The sequence below is a fragment of the Heterodontus francisci genome, chromosome 43, assembly GCF_036365525.1.
Source record: "Heterodontus francisci isolate sHetFra1 chromosome 43, sHetFra1.hap1, whole genome shotgun sequence".
Classification (NCBI taxonomy): Eukaryota; Metazoa; Chordata; class Chondrichthyes; order Heterodontiformes; family Heterodontidae; genus Heterodontus; species Heterodontus francisci.
In genome coordinates, this window is record NC_090413.1 from 7,703,675 (window position 1) to 7,724,883 (window position 21,209).

The 21,209-nt window shown below is 45.9% G+C and overlaps 1 protein-coding gene across 11 annotated transcripts in view; it reads right to left on the reverse strand.

Annotated features, from left to right (window-relative positions):
- The window catches only part of LOC137355582 (EVI5-like protein), a 335,643-nt gene that overhangs the window by 145,516 nt on the left and 168,918 nt on the right, over nucleotides 1–21,209 (reverse strand). The window lies entirely within an intron of this gene.

A 21,209-nucleotide genomic window follows, 5' to 3' on the forward strand; every position in this document is an offset into this window, starting at 1 on the left:
GAACTATATAGCCCTTACTTCACTGTTGCTAGATAAAAATCCTGGAACTCCCTTCCCAACAACATTGTGGGTGTACCGACACCTCATGGACTGCAGTGGTTCAAGGCAGTGGCTCACCACCACCTTCTCAAGGGCAATTAGGGATGGGCAATAAATGCTGGCCTAGCCAGCGACACTCACATCCCATGAAAATGGAAAAAAAAGAGTCAGGTAGGTACAAAGAACCAGTCTTATTTACTTCCATTTTATCTTTGTAAAAATGCTTTATTTTCTTTCAAAAAAAGATATCGGGAGTGCAAATTGCCTAAATTTCAAGTAGAAGTTTTGAAAAATCTGTTGCTTGACTGGTTCAATTTGCAGAACATGCCATAGGACCCCATACCAGACATATCCGCACAGGGGTATGTGAGTTTTGCAGCATGCCCAGTAAAAGCCACATCACCACGCAAAGACAGCCGAGGATTAGCAGTAGAGTTAAAGAATTCCTCGGAGGTCACGCTTTCTCACTGATCCTTGCAGGATGTCTTACAGCCATAGGATCCCAGTGAAGGAGTCTGAAGATGCCCTTTGGAAATGATAACAAGCAGCAATGCTCTGAGGCCTTCTAACTGATCATAACACACTGCATGTGATCCCACTAGCCAGCACTACTCGGGGAGGAAAAATAACCTCTTTCCCAAAACCTTTGGTCTATTTGAGACCAAAACTATCCCTACTGCCATTAAGCTTCTGCTGTGACTGTGTCCCAAACCATGTTCCATATAAATTTTTAGCATACGTGGTCAGGTTGTCCACATCCCCATTCCAAACATTACTGAACAGGCTGCAATAGAAGGACCACTGGACCTGACTTAAAATGGATGAAATCTGAACTTTGTAGAATCTAAGCTACGGGGATTTTACAGCACAATAGAAGGCCATTTTTATAATTTTAGCCAAGTTCAACTCAAAAATAGTTAAAAATACAGCAGCGACTTGGAAAGCCTCCTTCGACAGCACCTTCCAAACCTGCAACCTCTACCACCTAGAAGGACAAGGGCAGCAGATGCATGGGAACACCACCATCATATCCCCATAACTTGTATAATCAGCATTATTCCTCTTGTAATGAAATCCAAGTTATTTACATAAATGGAAAACCAGAGGTTCCAGCACAGAACCCTGGAGCACAACTTTTCACATCCCACAAATATACCCTAACTCTGCTTTCTGCCCCTCAGCCACCTCTGTCCATGCACCACATTCCCTTTAATAGCATGTACCTTATCTTGCACATGGGAACACCACCTCCAAGTTACCCCCAAGCCACACACCATCTTGACTTGGAAATATCTCGCCACTCCTTCACTGTCACTGGGTCAAAAACATGGAATTCCATCCCTAACACCACTGTCGCTGACAAGGTCAGCATTTGGCAGGGGGATGGGATACAGAGTGGAGGTACAGTAGGGGGTGATGCACAGCCAAACATAGAAGAGAAACTAAGTCAGTCAGGAAGGCAGAGCAAATATAGACCTGGTACCACTTCAATCACGGGTTCTGAATGCCAATTCAGCTCCGAACAAGCGTCTGGTATTAACAAATCAAGTAATTACCCAAGCGAGTAATGCCAGGCTGGACTGCATCTATTTTAACACAAGGAGTCTGACACGCAAGGCAGATGAATTGAGGGCATTGATTAACACATGGGAATATGATATTATTGCTATCACAGAGACATATGGTTGAGGGAAGGGCAGGACTGGCAGCTCAATATTCCAGGGTATAGAATCTTCAGGCATGACGAGGGTGGGAGGGGGTGTAAAAGAGGAGGTGGCATTGCACTATTGATCAAGGAATCAATTACTGCAGTAAGGAGGGATGATATCGTAGAAGGTTCCTCAAATGAGGCCATATTGTAAGAACTTAAAAAGGGGGCAATCAATCACTTTGCTGGGAGTGTACTACAGGCAGTCAGGGAGAGATAGGGGAGCAGATATGTAGGCAAATCTCAGAGAGGTGTAAAAATAATAGGGTAATAATAGTAGGGGATCTCAACTTCACCAATATTAACAAAGTGATTCCTGACAACGCAGCCAGCTGCTGACGTCATCAGGCTGCGCCAAGATACGCACATGTGCAGACGGGCTCCTGTTCTTCGCACGTGCGCGGCGTTCCAGTACAGCGCCACCTAGTGGTTGCATTGTCAGCAAATGCAGCCCAATATTAACTGGGATAGTTTTAGCGCAAAAGGCCTGAAATGGGCAAAATTCTTAAAGTGCATCCAGGAGAGCTTTTTGAGCCAGGATGTAGAAAATCCTACAAGAGAGGGAGCGGTACTGGACCTAATCCTGGGGAATGAAGTCGGACAAGTGGTGGAAGTGTCAGTGGGGGAGCATTTCGGGGATAATGACCATAACTTTAAGATTTAAGGTAGTTATGGAAAAGGACAAAGATGGACTGGAAATAAAGGTACTGAATTGGGGGGGGGGGGGGTGGGGGAAGGCCGATTTCAATATGATTAAATAGGATCTGCCCAAAGTGGACTGGAAGCTGCTACTTGTAGGAAAGTCTACATCAGACCAGTGGGAATCATTCAAAAAGGAAATAGTGAGAGTTCAGGGCCAACATGTTCCTGTAAAGGTGAAGGGTAGGACCAACAAGACCAAGGAATCCTGGATGTCAAGGGAGATAGAGGATTGGATAAGGAAAAAACAAAAAAGGAGGCTCAAGGCAAATTCAGAGGGCTGAAAACAGCAGAGGCCCTAGAGGAGTATAGAAAGTGTAAGGTGGTGGGGGGGTACTTAAAAAAGTAATCAGGAGAGCGAAGAGGGAACATGAAAAAACCCTGGCAGACAAGATAAAGGAAAATCCCACGGTGTTTTATAAGTATATTAAGGGCAAGAGGATAACCAGGGAAAGAGTAGGGCCCATTAGGGACCAAAGTGGCAATCTGTGTTGGAGCCGGAGGACATAGGTGAGGTTTTAAATGATTACTTTTCATCTGTGTTCACTGTGGCAAACGACAATGTAGGTGTAGAGATCAGGGAGGGGGATTGTGATATACTTGAACAAATTAGCATTGAAAGGGAGGAAGTATTAGTGGTTTTAGCGGACTTAAAAGTGGGTAAATCCCCAGGCCCAGATGAGATATATCCCAGACTGTTATGTGAGGCAAGGGAGGAGATGGCAGAGGCTCTGACACAAATGTTCAAATCCTCTCTGGCCACAGGAGAGGTGCCAGAGGACTGGAGGACAGTGAATGTGGTACCATTAGTCAAGAAGGGTAGTCGGAATAAACCAGGTAGTTACAGGCCAGTAAGTCTATCAGTGGTAGGGAAACTATTGGAACAAATTCTGAGGGACAGGATTAATCACCACTTGAAGAGGCAGGGATTAATCAAGGATAGTCAGCATGGCTTTGTCAGGGGGAGATTGTCTCTAACAAGTTTGACTGAATTTTTCAAGGTGACTAGATATGTAGATGAGGGTAAAGCAGTTGATGTAGTCTACATGGACTTCAGTAAGGCTTTTGATAAGGTCCCACATGGAAGGTTGGTTAAGAAGATAAAAGCCCATGGGATTCAGGGCAATTTGGCAAATTGGATCCAAAATTGGCTTAATGGCGGGAGGCAGAGGGTGATGGTGAGGGTTGCTTTTGCAATTGGAAGCCTGTGACCAGTGATGTACCACAGGGATTGGTGCTGGGACCCTTGCTGTTTGTAGTGTACATTAATGATTTAGACGTGAATATTGAAGGTATGATCAGTAAGTTCGCAGGTGACATGAGAATTGGTGGTGTCGTAAATAGTGAGGAGGAAAGCCTTAGATTACAGGACGATATAGATGGGCTGATAAGATGGGTGGATGAATTTTAATCCTGAGAAGAGCGAGGTGATGCATTTTGGGAGGACTAACAAGGCAATGGAATATACAATGGATGGTAGGACCCTCGGAAGTACAGAGGGTCAGAGGGACCTTGGTGTACTTATCCATAGATAGAAACATAAAAAATAGTAGTCCATTCGGCCTTTCGAGCCTGCACCGCCATTCAATACGATCATGGCTAATTGTCCAAACTCAGTACCCTGCTCCCGCTTTCTCCCCGTATCCTTTGATTCCTTTAGCCCCAAGAACAATATTTAACTCTACTTTGAATATATTTAATGATTTGGCCTCAACTGCTTTCTGTGGTAGAGCATTCCACAGGTTCACCACTCTCTGGGTGAAGAAATCCCTCCTCATCTCAGTCCTAAATGGCTTAGATATTATCCTTAGATTGTGACCCCTGGTGCTGGGCTCCCCCGCCATCGGGAACATCCTTCCTGCACCTAGTCTGTCCAGTCCTGTTATACTTTTGTAGGTTTCTACGAGATCTCCTCTCATTCTTCTCAACTCTAGCGAATACAAGCCTAAGATCACTGAAGGCAGCAGCACAGGTAAATAAGGTGGTGAGGAAAGCATATGGGATACTTGCCTTTATTAGCCGAGGCACAGAATATAAGAGCAGGGAAGTTATGATGGAGCTGTATAAAACGCTAGTTAGGTCACAGCTGGAGTACTGTGCACAGTTCTGGTCGCCACACTATAGGAAGGATGTGATTGCACTGGAGAGGGTGCAGAGGAGATTCACCAGAATGTTGTCTAGGTTGGAGGATTTCAGCTATGAAGAGAGACTGGATAGGCTCGGGTTGTTTTCCCTACAACAGAGAAGGCTGAGGGGGGAGCTGATTGAGGTATACAAAATCAGGAGGGGCATAGATAGGGTAGATAGGAAGAAACTTTTTCCCTTAGCGGAGGGGTCAATAACCAGGAGGCATAGATTTAAGCTAAGGGGAAGGAGGTTTAGAGGGGATTTGAGAAAAAAAATTTCACCCAGAGGGTGGTTGGAATCTGGAACATACTGCCGAAAGGGGTGGTAAAGGCAGGAACCCTCACAACATTTAAGAAGTATTTAGATGAGCACTTGAAACACCACAGCACATAAGGCCACGTGCCAAGTGCTAGAAAATGGAATTAGAATAGATATGTGCTTGATGGCCAGCACAGACAGGATGGGTCGAAGGGCCTGTTTCTGTGCTGTATAAATCGATGACTGAGTCTATTTATTACCCATCCCTAATTGCCCTCGAGAAGGTGGTGATGAGCCACCTTCTTAAACTGCTGCAGTCTATGTGTAGGTACAGAGGGATGGAGGCAGTAGCTCGGAAACAAACTTCCCAGTGGTAATGGTAGGTAGGTGGTAGGAAGAGAGGCCATTGCTGATGATGTTTTGGCTTTGACTGGATAGATAAGAATGGAATCAGGCGAGGGCAGCTCCACACAGCTGAATGACAGAGGAGAGGCGTTGAGGGATTATATGGTCGAGCTTGTCAAAGGCCGCAGACAGATTGAGGATTAGGAGGGATGAGAAGGGATAGTTTACTTCGGTCAGTCATAAGTGATGTTGACTTTTGTAACTTTGGTAAGACTCGTTTCAGTACTGTGGCATGGGCAAAAACCTCAATGAAGGGATTCAAACATGGAGTTGCAGGAAAGATGGGCATGGATTTGGGGGGGGGGGGGGCAAGGGAGGCAACACCACATTCAGGGATTTGAGGGGCAAGGGAGCTCAGTGATAGGATGGTACTTGCAAGTACAAAAGGTGTCTATGGTGTTTCTATTTGACGGAGTGATGATGGCGAATATGAAGGAGAGGGAACCACTAATATCAGCTGACTAGGGCGAAGAACAGAAGTTGGATGGTCAGTAGTTTGATGGGAATAGGGCCAGAGGGTACAGGAGTCGGTTTTATGGACGTGATCAGCTCAGAGAGGGCATACAACCAAACATTTACAGCACAGGCGGAGGCTGTTAGGCCCATCATGTCCCTGCCAGCCAAAAAGAGCTATCCAACCCAATGGGTTACGTCACCTCAACAGCACATCCAAGTGTTTTTGAAATGTGACAAGTGTTTCTGCTTCTACCACCCTTTCAGGCAGTGAGTTCCAGACCCCCACTATGTTCTGGGTGAAAAAAGTCTCCAATCTTACTGTTTCTGGCAATTATTTACTGGTTACTGACCTCTCTGCTAATAGAATAGGTGTTTCCTACCCACTCTAACCCCTCAATTAAACCTCCCCTTAGCCTGTGCTACTTCAAAGAGAACAAACCCAGCCGATCCAATCTTTCCTTATAATGAAAATTCTCTATTCCTGACAACATCCTTGTAAATTTCCTCTGCACCCTCTCTAGTGAGATCACATCATTTTTTCTTTACATCTTTCCTATTGTTATATGTCATAAAATAGAAGGGACCCAGTACTGAGCCCTGCTGAACCCCACTGGAGATGGCCTTCCACACACAAAAACACCTGTCGACCATTCCTCTTTTCTTCCTGCCACTCAGCCAATTTTGTATCTAACTTGCCACTTTCCCCTGGATCTCATGAGCTTATAATTTTCTGACCAGTTTGCCATGTGGGATCTTGTCAAAAGTCTTGCTAAACTCCATGCAGCCTCAATCAAATGAGCTACCCTCTTCGAAAGATTCAATCAAGTCAGTCAGACACAAACTTCCCTTAACAAATCCATGCTAACTGTTCTTGATTAATGCATGCATTTCTAAGTTATGATTAGTACTGTCCCAAAGAACTTTTTCCAATTTTTTTCCACTGCAGATGTTAGGCTGACTGGCCTGTAATTACTCTGTCTATTCCTTTCTCCCTTTTTAAGCAATGGTACAACATTAGCAGTCCTTCAGCATCACGCCTGTGGCCAGTGGGCATTGGAAAAACATGAATAGAGCCTCTACTATTTCCTCTCTTACTTCTCTTAACAGCCGGCCTGGCAATTTATCTACTTTCAAGGATGGTAAACCTTCTACTTTCATATATAAATACATATTACACAAAACATATATATTTATACATTTCCTCTTTCACTATGTTTATCCCATCCAACATTTCACATTCCTCTTTCCAAACTAGAATATCTGCATCATCTCCCTCTTTTGTGAAAACAGACAAAGTATTTATTAAGAACCATGCCCACGTCTTCCACCTCCACACAGTTTACTTTTTTGGTCTCTAATGGGCCCTACTCTTTTAGTTAGCCTCTTGCTCTTTATTTATTTATAAAGCATATTTGGGTTTTCCTTGCCGATATTTTTCATACCCTCTCTTTGCTTTCTTAATTCCTGTTTAATTTCACTCCTACATGTTCTAGATTCCTCTCAGCTTTCTGCAGTATTGAGCTCTCAGTATCCAACATGAACTTCTCTCTTTTCCTCATCTACTCTGTATGTTCTTTGACATCCGGGGGTTCATTTGGGCATCCCACCCTTTTTCTTTGTGGTAACATATTTGCTCTGAACCCTCACCATCTCCTCCTCGAATACATCTCACTCCCACTACTCTGCTATAGAGTCATAGAATCATTTATGGCACAGGAGGCCATTCAGCCCATCGAGTCCATGCTGGCTCTCCACGGAGCTATTCAGTATTACCCTGTGTTTTCATTTTCAAGCCCAAATGGATAATTAACAATTTTATCCCTCTATGTATCAGTCATCAAGCTCCATATAAGAATGAACAATAACTTTAACCCTTGTGTATTTGTGATAAAGCCCAATTTAAAAGTTAATTGTAAAGTTATTATTAACCATACCCATTTTAGCAAAGAGCTGCCATATTATTTCCCCTATGTATTGATTAGAAAGCCGAATTTAACCATGAATTATCCTCTTGTAATTCATTTGAGTCACTTGTTAAGATCTATTTAACAATTAACTAATTTTATTAGCCAGTCTATTAGTATGGCGAGGTGAGAGTGACTGCCCTCGACATCAAGGCAGCATTTGACAGAGTATGGCATCAAGAAGCCCTAGCAAAACTGGAGTCAACAGGAATCAGGGGGACCTCTCCGCAGGTTAAGAGTCATACCTAGCACAAAGGAAGATGGTTGTGATTGTTGGAGGTCAATCATCTCAGTTCCAGGACATCACTGCAGGAGTTCCTCAGGGTAGTGTCCTAGGCCCAACCATCTTCAGCTGCTTCATCAATGACCTTACCTCCATCATAAGGTTAGAAATGGGGATGTTTTCTGATGATTGCACAATGTTCAGCATCATTCGCAACTCCTCAGATACTGAAGCAGTCCATGTAGAAATGCAGCAAGATCTGAACAATATCTAGGCTTGGGCTGATAAGTGGCAAGTAACATTCGTGCCACACAAGTGGCGAGCAAAGACCATCTCCAACAAGAGAGAATCTAACCATCGCCTCATGTCATTCAATGGCATTATGATCGCTGAATACCCCACTATCAACATCCTGGGGACAGGGCGAGGGGTTACCATTGCCCAGAAACTGAATTGGAGTAGCCATATAAATACCATGGCTACAAGAGCAGGTCAGAGGCTAGGAATCCTGCGGCACGTAACTCACCTCCTGACTCCCCAAAGCCTGTGCACCATCTACAAGGCACAAGTCAGGAGCGTGATGGATTACTCTCCACTTGCCCGGATGGGTGCAGCTCCAACTAGTGCATAGCTACCCGACCCGAAGGGACCCGATGACATGTCGGGTCGCTCTTCCTAGTCCGGCATTCGGGCTCAGGTCGGGTTGGACACTGACAGCCAAGTTGTCAAGGTGGGAAACACTCCACACTAGTCTGCAGTGAGCGATTCCATCAACAGTAGAGCACAACCTCTTTAATATAATCAACTTTATTCCAGTGCTTGGGTCAGGTTGGGTGCAGAAAAAAAAATGAAAGGACTCAGGCCGGGTCAGGTTTCATTTGCAGACCTGAGCAGGCCTTTAGCTCCAACACCACTCAAGAAGCTCGACGCCATCCAGGACAAAGCAGCCCGCTTGATTGGCACCCCACCTACCAACATTCACTCCCTCCACCACCACCGACGCACAATGGCAGCAGTGTGTACCATCTACAAGATGCACTGCAGCAACGCACCAGGGCTCCTTAGATAGCACCTTCCAAATCCGCAACCTCTACCACCTAGAAGGACAAGGTCAGCAGTTGCATGGAAACACCAACACCTGCAAGTTCCCCTCCAAGCCACACACCATCCTGACTTGGAACTATATCACTGTTCCTTCACTATCGCTGGGTCAAAATCCTCGAACTCCCTTCCTAACAGCACTGTGGGTGTACCTACCCCACATGGACTGCAGCAGTTCAAGAAGGCAGCTCAGCACCACCTTCCCAAGGGCAATTAGGGGTGGGTAAATGGGCAGTAAATGCTGGCCGAGCCAGCAATACCCACATCCCATGAATGAATAAAAAAAAATTCAATGTAATAAGTAAATGTAAATATATTTGTTTTTGTATTAGATGGCATGTTCAATTTAACAATTTGTTACTTCCTCTACCACCTTCTCATGTTTCCAGTTTACTTTTTCGAAATCATCTTAGCTTTGTAATATTGGCCTTTTCCAGTTGAGAACTTTTACTCTTAATCTATCTTTGTCCTTTTCCATAATTACACCAAATCAAACTGAACTATGATCACTTCCACCAAAGCATTCCCCAACTGATACCTCATCCAGCTTCATTCCCTAAATCTAGGTGCAGAACCACCCCCTCTTGTTGGGCTTGCTACATACTGGATAAAAAATATTTTCTTGAAGAGTTCGAAGGATTCTGCGTCCTCTCTACCTTTTACACCAATTCTATCCCTATTAATATGTGGGTACACTTCAAGATGGCTCCTGGGCTGGAAGCTCCCTTGCTGTTCAACTCTATCCATGGCCATCTGCTCCATCCCTAACGTTTTCTCCCCCAATCTGCCCTCTTAAACTGTTTAAATTCCCCTGGCTCTTTAAATCAGTTCATTTTAGCCCTATCTAAAAGTTAACAGTTAGTTTAGTGTATGTTACCTGGGCCCACTGCCCTCCCCCAGCCACACCTGCTCTTTGTTTTCTCAATGAAATTGATCCGGATGAAACTGACGAGCACAGCTGCCGATTCTTCAATCTCCGATCCTGCTGTCTTCACCGCCCAGAGTGTCTGCAGCCACGGCATGCGGTAAGTCCATTGAAGTGAAGAAGGAGCAGCGGGACCTGAGAGAAGTCTTGAGAAAAGGTGCCCCGAACACCCAAAAAATCCACGAACGGCACCCCCGGCCGCAACTTCAAAGCGCCCGCGGGAGATGGCTCGGAGAGCATCTGCAGCGCACTGTCGGCAATGCTGCATGCCTTTATTTAAACCACTGCAAAAAAAAAACCCTTAGCAAATGTAATCACCTCTAAGTCTGCCAAATGATGCTTCACCTCCCGAAGGACGTGGATGAGCTTTCCGGACGTCGATGGTGGGCACTGAGGAAATGGCTTATTACCTGCACCAGCTTCCCCCCACCCCCCCTTTACCCCCCTTCCACCCCCACCCCCCGTCCCCGTCCCTGCACCACCCCCTCACAACCCCGTCCCAGCCCACCCCCACTCGCACCATCTTCACCCCGCACCCCCTTCCCCTGCAAACCCCCCCCCACCCCCTCCCTCTACCCCTCCCCCTTGCATCCCCTCCTCCCACCAGCACCATCCTACACCTGTGTAGGGGCCCCAACAACCCCACTGCCTTGTGGGCGTCTCGGGAGAGACCAAGGCTAAGGGAGTAAACCCTAACAGATAATCCGGAGCGGAACCCCGTAGGCGCTCATGTGTCACCTTTGGCATGTTTCCGGCAGTTCCTGCAGCCATACTGGTGCCAAACGTCGTGTCCTGCACTCCTTTGGACCCCACCAGAAAGGCCGAGAGGGGGGTTTTGACGACTGGGCAACTCTCAAACTCCATAAATTTGCCCAGGCATGCGCCATGGAGAGGTCACTCCATAGTTGCCTCACAGCGACTAAAACAACACGGAAGGCAGCAGTTACGGGTTATAAGTCCAGATAAATTGGCGTAGAAACTGGGCGCCACGGGTTGCTTTTGTCGGTGGGAGAGGTCATTGCACCTCACTGGACAGCTACCGCCCGCCTCAAACCGGGCAGCCCCCGGTCAATAAGGTTCTGTCCCGCCACAGTCTGCCTGCTTCAATGGGTGCTTGGAGCTCAGGGTCATTGCCCGAAAGGTGGACTGATACACCGCACCAAACAACATGAATAAAGGAAAGAAGGTACCAGCCCTTCGCTTTGCAAGCTGGAACGTCAGAACTGTGTGTCCTGGCCTGTCGGAAGACCTTACACAAATCAACGATTCTCGGAAGACCGCCATCATTAACAACGAGCTCAGTAGATTCAATGTGGACATTGCAGCACTTCAGGAGACTCGCCTCCCCGCGAGTGGCTCTCTAGCAGAGCAAGACCACACCTTCTTCTGGCAGGGCAGGGATCCTGAAGAACCAAGACAGCATGGAGTGGGCTTCGCCATCAGAAACTCCTTGCTCAGCATGATAGAGCCTCCCTCAAATGGCTCGGAACGCATACTGTCTATCCGACTGCTCACCACCTCTGGTCTAGTACACCTACTCAGCATCTATGCTCCAACACTCTGCTCCCCACCTGAAGCTAAAGACCAGTTCTATGAACAACTCCATATCATTAGCAGCATCCCCAACACCGAACACCTATTCCTGCTGGGGGACTTTAATGCCAGGGTTGGGGCCGACCATGACTCATGGCCCTCCTGCCTTGGGCGCTATGGCGTTGGAAGGATGAATGAGAACGGGCAGAGACTGCTTGAGTTGTGTACCTATCATAACCTCTGCATCACCAACTCGTTCTTTCACACTAAACCCTGTCATCAGGTTTCAAGGAGGCACCCAAGATCGCGTCGTTGGCACCAGCTAGACCTCATTGTCACAAGGCGAGCCGCCTTAAATAGTGTTCAAATCACACGCAGCTTCCACAGTGCGGACTGCGACACCGACCACTCCCTGGTGTGCAGCAAGGTTAGACTCAGACCAAAGAAGTTGCATCATTCTAAGCAGAAGGGCCACCCGCGCATCAACACGAGCAGAATTTCTCACCCACAGCTGTTACAAAAAATTTCAAAGCATTCCCACAGGGGATGCTGAGACCAAGTGGGCCCACATCAGAGACGCCATCTATGAGTCAGCTTTGACCACCTACGGCAAAAGTGCGAAGAGAAATGCAGACTGGTTTCAATCTCATAATGAAGAGCTGGAACCTGTCATAGCCGCTAAGCGCATTGCACTGTTGAACTACAAGAAAGCCCCCAGCGATTTAACATCCGCAGCACTTAAAGCAGCCAGAAGTACTGCACAAAGAACAGCTAGGCGTTGCGCAAACGACTACTGGCAACACCTATGCAGTCATATTCAGCTGGCCTCAGACACCGGAAACATCAGAGGAATGTATGATGGCATGGAGAGAGCTCTTGGGCCAACCATCAAGAAGATCGCCCCCCTCAAATCTAAATCGGGGGACATAATCACTGACCAACGCAAACAGATGGACCGCTGGGTTGAGCACTACCTAGAACTGTACTCCAGGGAGAATGCTGTCACTGAGACTGCCCTCAATGCAGCCCAGCCTCTACCAGTCATGGATGAGCTGGACATACAGCCAACCAAATCGGAACTCAGTGATGCCATTGATTCTCTAGCCAGCGGAAAAGCCCCTGGGAAGGACAGCATTACCCCTGAAATAATCAAGAGTGCCAAGCCTGCTATACACTCAGCACTACATGAACTGCTATGCCGGTACTGGGACGAGGGAGCAGTACCCCAGGACATGCGCGATGCCAATATCATCACCCTCTATAAAAACAAAGGTGACCACGGTGACTGCAACAACTACCGTGGAATCTCCCTGCTCAGCATAGTGGGGAAAGTCTTTGCTCGAGTCGCTCTGAACAGGCTCCAGAAGCTGGCCGAGCGCGTCTACCCTGAGGCACAGTGTGGCTTTCGTGCAGAGAGATCGACCATTGACATGCTGTTCTCCCTTCGTCAGATACAGGAGAAATGCCGTGAACAACAGATGCCCCTCTACATTGCTTTCATTGATCTCACCAAAGCCTTTGACCTCGTCAGCAGACGTGGTCTCTTCAGACTACTAGAAAAGATTGGATGTCCACCTAAGCTACTAAGTATCATCACCTCATTCCATGACAATATGAAAGGCACAATTCAACATGGTGGCTCCTCATCAGAGCCCTTTCCTATCCTGAGTGGCGTGAAACAGGGCTGTGTTCTCGCACCCACACTTTTTGGGATTTTCTTCTCCCTGCTGCTTTCACATGCGTTCAAATCCTCTGAAGAAGGAATTTTCCTCCACACAAGATCAGGGGGCAGGTTGTTCAACCTTGCCCGTCTAAGAGCGAAGTCCAAAGTACGGAAAGTCCTCATCAGAGAACTCCTCTTTGCTGACGATGCTGCTTTAACATCTCACACTGAAGAGTGCCTGCAGAGTCTCATCGACAGGTTTGCGTCTGCCTGCAATGAATTTGGCCTAACCATCAGCCTCAAGAAAACGAACATCATGGGGCAGGACATCAGAAATGCTCCATCCATCAATATTGGCGACCACGCTCTGGAAGTGGTTCAAGAGTTCACCTACCTAGGCTCAACTATCACCAGTAACCTGTCTCTAGATGCAGAAATCAACAAGCGCATGGGTAAGGCTTCCACTGCTATGTTCAGACTGGCCAAGAGAGTGTGGGAAAATGGCGCACTGACACGGAACACAAAAGTCCGAGTGTATCAGGCCTGTGTCCTCAGTACCTTGCTCTACGGCAGCGAGGCCTGGACAACGTATGCCAGCCAAGAGCGACGTCTCAATTCATTCCATCTTCGCTGCCTTCGGAGAATACTTGGCATCAGGTGGCAGGACTATATCTCCAACACAGAAGTCCTTGAAGCAGCCAACACCCCCAGCTTATACACACTACTGAGTCAGCGGCGCTTGAGATGGCTTGGCCATGTGAGCCGCATGGAAGATGGCAGGATCCCCAAAGACACATTGTACAGCGAGCTCGCCACTGGTATCAGACCCACCGGCCGTCCATGTCTCCGCTATAAAGACGTCGGCAAACGCGACATGAAATCGTGTGACATTGATCACAAGTCATGGGAGTCAGTTGCCAGCATTCGCCAGAGCTGGCGGGCAGCCATAAAGACAGGGCTAAATTGTGGCGAGTCGAAGAGACTTAGTAGTTGGCAGGAAAAAAGACAGAGGCGCAAGGGGAGAGCCAACTGTGCAACAGCCCCGACAAACAAATTTCTCTGCAGCACCTGTGGAAGAGCCTGTCACTCCAGAATTGGCCTTTATAGCCACTCCAGGCGCTGCTTCACAAACCACTGACCACCTCCAGGCGCGTATCCATTGTCTCTTGAGATAAGGAGGCCCAAAAGAAAGAAAGAAAAAGAAAGTTCAAGTCCCCTATTACTGCCCTATTGCTTATGCACTTCTCAGCAATTTGCCTACACATTTACTCTTCTATCTCCCTCTGACTGTTTGGGGGTTTATCGTATACTCCCAGCAGTGTGACTGCCACTTTTATGTTCCTCAGTTCAACCCATATGGTTGCATTTGATGCTCCTTCGAGCACAAGATCCCTCCTAATAGTTGTGATCGTTTCTTTAACCAATCTTGCTACACCACTTTTTTATTTACCCTTTTCTATCTCATCTGAAAACCTTGTAACCAGGTTGATTTGCCACCCCTGCCGTTCCTTAAGCCATGTTCCAGTAATAGCTATATAGGAACAGGAGTAGGTCATTCAGCCCATCGAGCCTGCTCTGCCATTCAATATGATCATGGCTGATCATCAACTTCAATGCCTTTTTCCCCCCACACTATCCTCATATCCCTTTGTCATTGGTGTTTAGAAATCTGTCAATCTTTACTCCAGAGGGCTGTGGAAGCTCAGTCATTGAGTATGTTTAAAGTAGAGAATTCCAAAGATGCACAACCCTCTGATTAAAGAAATTTCTCCTCATCTCAGTCCTCAGTGGCTTCCTCCTCATTTTGAAATTGTGCCCCCTGGTTCTAGACTCCCCAACCAGGGGAAACATCTTACCTGCATCTACCCTGTCTATCCCTTTAAGTATTTTGCAGGTTTCAATGAGATCACCTCTCATTCTTCGAAACCCGAGACAATGCAGGCCCAGTTTCCCCAATCTCTCTTCATAGGACAGTCCTGCCATCCTGGGATGAAGTCTGGTGAACCTTCGTTGCACTCTCTCTATGGCAGTAATATCCTTCCTAAGGTAAGGGGATCAAAACTGCACACAGTACTCCACGTGCAGTCTAACCGAGGTTCTATATAATTGAAGCAAGACTTCACTCCTCCTGTACTCAAATCCTCTTGCAATAAAGGCCAACATACTATGAGCCTTCCTAATTGTTTGCTGCACCTGCATGCTAGCTTTCAGTGACTTATTGATGAGGATACCCAGGTCTCTTTGTACATCTACACTTTCTAATCTCTTACCATTCAACAAATACTCTGCACATCTATTCCTCCTATCAAAGTGGATAACCTCATACTTTTCCACATTACATTCCATCTGCCATGTTCTTGCCCACTCACTTTTGAAGCCGCTTGGCACCTTCCTCACAACACACATTCTCACCTAGTTCTGTATCACCTGCGAACTTGAAAATATTACATTTGGTCCCCACATCCAAATCATTGATATATATTGTGAACAGCTGGGGCCCCAGGTACTGATCCTTGCGGTACCCCATTAGTCACAGCTTGCCAACGTGAGAATAACCAGTTTAATCCTACACTGTTTTCTGCCTGTGAACCAATCCTTCACCCATGCCGGTATATTACCTCCTATCCCATGTGCTTTAATTTTGCTAACCAACCTCCTGTAGGGACTTTATCAAAAGCCTGCCACAAATCCAAGTACACGACATCCACCGACTCCCCTTTATCAATTCTGTTAGTAACATCCTCAAAAAACTCCAACAGTTTCATCAAACATGATTTCCCATTCATAAATCCATGTTGACTATGCCCAATCATTTCATTATTATTCAAGTGTCCATTTATCACATCCTTTAGAATAGATTCTAGCATTTTCCGTACCACTGATGTGAGGCTAACAGATCTGTAGTTCCCTGTTTTCTCTCTCCCTCCCTTCTTAAATAGTGGTGTGACATTTGCTACCTTCCAATCTATAGGTACCATTCCAGAATCTACAGAATTTTGGAAGATGATCACCAATTCATCCACTATCTCCATAGCTACCTCTTTCAACACTCTGGAAGATAGAATACCAGACCATGGGAACTTATCAACCTTCTGCCCCATTAATTTCTCCAATACAACCTTCTTACTAATACTAATTTGAGTATTGTTGAAAAGAGACATTTTGTCAAAGCTTTTCGTCTTGCACTCATCGGGACAAATCGTAAGAATACCAATGTAAGGGTAAGCAACAAATTTATACTATATGAGAAGAGTGTGCTGATTGGTTGGCAAATGGACTCTGCCATGGAGAATGAACCAGTTTATAGTGACTGACAGTTAACTGTCAAGCTTTGTTTGAAATTTAAACCACGCTTGACTCATTTTTGGCCCTGAAAAGTGCCCAGCATACCTCAGATTACCCTGGAAGGGTAATGTATCCCAAAAATTTGAGCAACAGGTGAAGCTAGCTGTTTCCCGCTGCTACTATGAGCAAGGGAATTGGTGAAAGTTGACAGCTCCAGTTAAATAACTAGAATTGGTACAGGCAGGATGTGCTACAATTTCTGTGATCCTAGGTAGTTATTTCCAAACTAAGAAGTGTCAGTTAGAATATTAGTTTCAATGCCAAATCATGACCAGAAAACAAAACAATGAGGGGGAAAAGAAAGATGGGATTAAGACAGAGAGATAAAAGTGAAACAAAAGTTTTATTTTTAAAAAGTTTACTTAAATTTAGTTTTTTAAACCTCCAACGATAAAAGTCTGAAGGACTGTGACTTCACCCGATAAAGGCTAATTTTCAGTGCTAGAGAGGTTGTTTGTCAGTAATTATGACATCATTAAAAATGTAGTTACACACTGAATGGACAAGCCCCAACTTTTTCTGTCAGGTTTAGTGCATATCTATCATGTAAGCATGATAACTTCACGTCGTTCCACACATCTGAATGGCGAGAATCTCAGCAAGACATCGGTACAGAGGAACAGGGCAACTCGGACAGCAACCTCTTGATTTCCACATTTAATGGTGCATGTGTGGTTGCTCGAAGTTACTATCTGATTTACACTGTAATAACACTAAGTGCTGATAACCTCCCCATTATTTCTGCTGCAAAATCCAGGCTGTTACAATACACAGGAAGAGCCAGCTCAATACAGAGAAGGAACTAAAGTAGGAGGCTACAGCACCACCTGGTGGAGAGACTGCATGTGCAGGCTCAGTCTGAGACAGGTTTCATTCAACAGCTACAACTGAGCTGAAAGCAGAAAGCCCCCTTCACTGTCTACACTGAGCTGGCTTTGTACTACACACACCGACATACACTCCCAACTGAATCAATACCACTTCAAGGGACTGTGCAGTTAGAGGTTACAATTCTACACTATAACAACTGACTATGGCTCCAAAAACTTCAAGAGTTTACGGTTAGAATTTTTTTTGAAGAAATCGGGATTTTTGTTACAGTGCCAGGCAATGACCATCTCCAACAAGGGAGGATCGAACCATCGCCCCTTGACATTCAATGGCATTACCATCACTGAATCCCCCACTATCAACGTCGTGGGGGCTACCAATGATGAGAAACTGAACTGGAACAGCCATATAAATATTGTGGCTACAAGAGCAGGTCAGAATCTGGGAATTCTGTTGCAAGTAACTCACCTCCTGACTCCCCAAAGGCTGTCCATCATCTACAAGATACCAGTCAGGAGTGTGGTGGACTACTCTCCACCTGCCTGGATGGGTGCAGCTCCAACACCACTCAAGAAGCCTGACACCATCCAGGACAAAGTAGCCCACTTGATTGGTACCCCATCCATCACCTTCAACATTCACTCCCTCCACCACTGACACACAGTGGCAACAGAACCATCTACAAGATGCACTGCAGCAACTCACCAAGGCTCCTTCGACAGTACCTTCCAAACCCAGGGTCTCTATCACCTAGAAAGGCAAGGGCAGCAGATGCATGGGAACACCACTACCTACAAGTTCCCCTCCAAGCCACACACCATCCTCACTTGGAACTATACTCACTGTTGCTGGGTCAAAATCCTGGAACTCACTTCCTAGCAGCACTGTGGGTGTACCTACACCACATGGACTACAGCAGTTCAAGAAGGGAGCTCACCAATACCTTCTCAAGGGCAATTAGGGATATGCAATAAATGCTGGCCTAGCCAGCGATGCTCACATTCTGTGAAAGAATGAGAAAAAATGAGAAAAGAAATGAGAAAACAAACTATGGCCTTTTAACAAATTTTATTTTGCATTTGAGGGGCTGAAAAGCAGATGTAGGTGGTCAGATTTTGAATCCAAGCCACATGGGTAGAAAACGCAGAACAAGTAGAGCAGACATACAAATAGTGTTGCTGTGGAACGGAGTTCAGACAGAAACCTGAGAGATTTGCACCTTTTCCCTGTGCACACTTAATTATAATTATATAATATTTTCTGGTGTCATTTAGTGGCCTCACCTAGAGATTGAAGATTCAATTGCCACTCCAGACCATTACTGGATATGTTGTGGAAGAGAATGTCACCTGAAGGTGCAGGTAGACAATGTTGCCATGGTATGAATATAAGGAGCAGGGCGGTTCCCCCAAAGGAGATCCTGCCAAAAAACAAATTAATTGACCAGTCACCTCACTGCTTTTTCCATGACCTTGCTGTACTTGCCTACACAACTGCCGAAGCATCTCAAAGTAACGTGCTATGAAGCGATTGGAGATGTTTCAGAGAGACACAAGCTACTTTATAAACACAAGGTCTTCTTTCACGTACAGTTCACTGAACCTTTGACAATGGCAGCTGTTTGTAATTTGCAGGAGTGCAGGCAATTATTGAACAAAGAGAAATGTTCAGCAAGATCATTGCTGAATCCAACAGGGTTTAAGCTTAAATGTGAATGAACAGAATGCTGCTGTCTCTCACTCTGATTTCAATGGTCAATAAATGAAATTATTTTTAGCAGACGTATCCAGTTCCTACTGGGCACAAAACAACACAAAAAGAATGCCCGGGGAATTCTGTACCAATTGCCATTTTCAATGAGCTGTACCAGAAGGATGGCAAGCACGATTTTAAAAATCGCCTGCTGTAACAGTCAGGTGGAGACTGAGCAGTCTCGCTGTTCCCAGTGGGCACAAGTCCGCTTCACAGAGCATCGACTTAACTTGCAATGCAACACCGACACAAAGCTGCAGCATAAAGCATAAGTTTTCAAACTAGATGTTTGAGAAGAAATTCTAAGGTGTATACAAGATCTGATTTCTCTATTTGTTCACTTACTGGCATATTGTTTTTGTTGTATGTTAATCAGCATGGTTTCCTTTTGAGTGTTTGACATTGCCTTTGGAAGTTAAGACCTGGAACTGGGCCAGTATTTGCAGGTAAAGTTTGAAAAGTCACTGCTGCCAAAGCAACACTAGCCTGCACTATGCCTGACCAGCAAGTACTCAATGTAATCACATTCATATTACAGCCTCATCTTCTGAGCTACAATATAAAGCAGGCATCAAGAATTGATTCATGCTGTGTTTTTAAACACACCTCCAGAGCAAAATGGCAGTCACAGCAAAATAATGGCCGTTGCTGCCAAATGTACCTGCTCACCATTTTGTTCATCTTGCACACAGCAGGAGTACTCAGTGTCGACGCAGTCCAACAATGTTCTCTTTATAATGCTGGGCTGTGTGCACCCCTTCCCCAATATCGAGAATTTGCACACAGAAATGTCCAATTGTGAATAATCGTCATCATGGTTGTGACTTCCAAATTTCGCATGGACAATCGTGGTGTGGGGAATTGCCTCAGGTATTGATGCGAATGTTTTTGATCATCAATATGCATTCATATAGTTCCTTAAACCTAGAAAAATATCTGAGTAGGAAGAGATGTAATGAAAACAGATAAGAAGCTCAAGCAGATGAACTGTAATCAAAAGCTTGGTCAAAGATGCGGGTTTTAAGGAGTATTTTAAGAATAGGAGAACATAGTGGAGAAATTAAAGGAAGTGTGGGTTGGAGTCAGCTGAAGGCACAGCCGCCAATGACAGGAACATGCAAGAGGCCAGAGTGATAGAAATGTGGAATCACAATAGGAGTTGTGCAGCTGGAGCAGGCTAGCCATGGAGAAGAGCAAGGTCATGGTGAGATTTAAAGAGAGAATGAGAATTTGAGACAGTAATGGACCAGGACCGAACACAGAGATGAGTGAGCAGGACCTTTGAGAAATAGGAGTTTTGGATGAACTGAAGTTTAAGGAAAATGAATATTGGCAGTCTAGCAAGAGGGATTCATTGGGTCCTAGTTATGCCTGTCTTTTAATGGGGTATGTCAAACATGCCTTGTTCCAGTCCTACTCAGGCCCCTCCCCCAACTCTTTTCCCAGTACATTTATCATTATATCGGTGCAGTTTCCTGCTCTTGCTCTGAACTGGAAAACTTCAACTTAGTTTCCAATTTCCACCCTTCTCTCACCTTCACACGATCCAACTACGACAATTCCCTTCCCTTCCTCGACTTCTCTGTCTCCATTTCTGGGGATAGGTTGTCCACTAATATTCATTATAAGCCCACCGACTCCCATAACTACCTCGATTACACTTCCTCCTGTAAGGACTCCATTCCATTCTCCCAGTTTCTCCGTCTCATCTGTTCTGATGATGCAACCTACCACAACAGCGCTTCCGATAGGTCTTCCTTTCTCCTCAACTGAAATTCCTCCCCACTGTGGTTGACAAGGCCCTCAACCATGTCTGACCCATTTCCTGCACTTCTGCCCTCACCGCTTCCTCTCACTCCTAGAACCGTGACAGGGTTCCCCTTATCTTCACTTTCCAACCCACCAGCCTCCACATCCAGAGGATCATCCTCCACCATTTCCGCCACCTCCAGTGTGATGCCATCACCAAACACATCAGCCCCTCCCCTCCAGTCAGCATTCCGAAAGGATCGTTCCCTCCGCGACACCCTGGTCCACTCCTCCATCACCCCCGACACCTCATCCCCCTCCCAATGCACCTTTACATGCAATCACAGGCGGTGTAATAACTGCACTTTTACCACCTCTCTCCTCACCATCCAAGGCCCCAAACACTCCTTCCAGGTGAAGCAACAATTTAC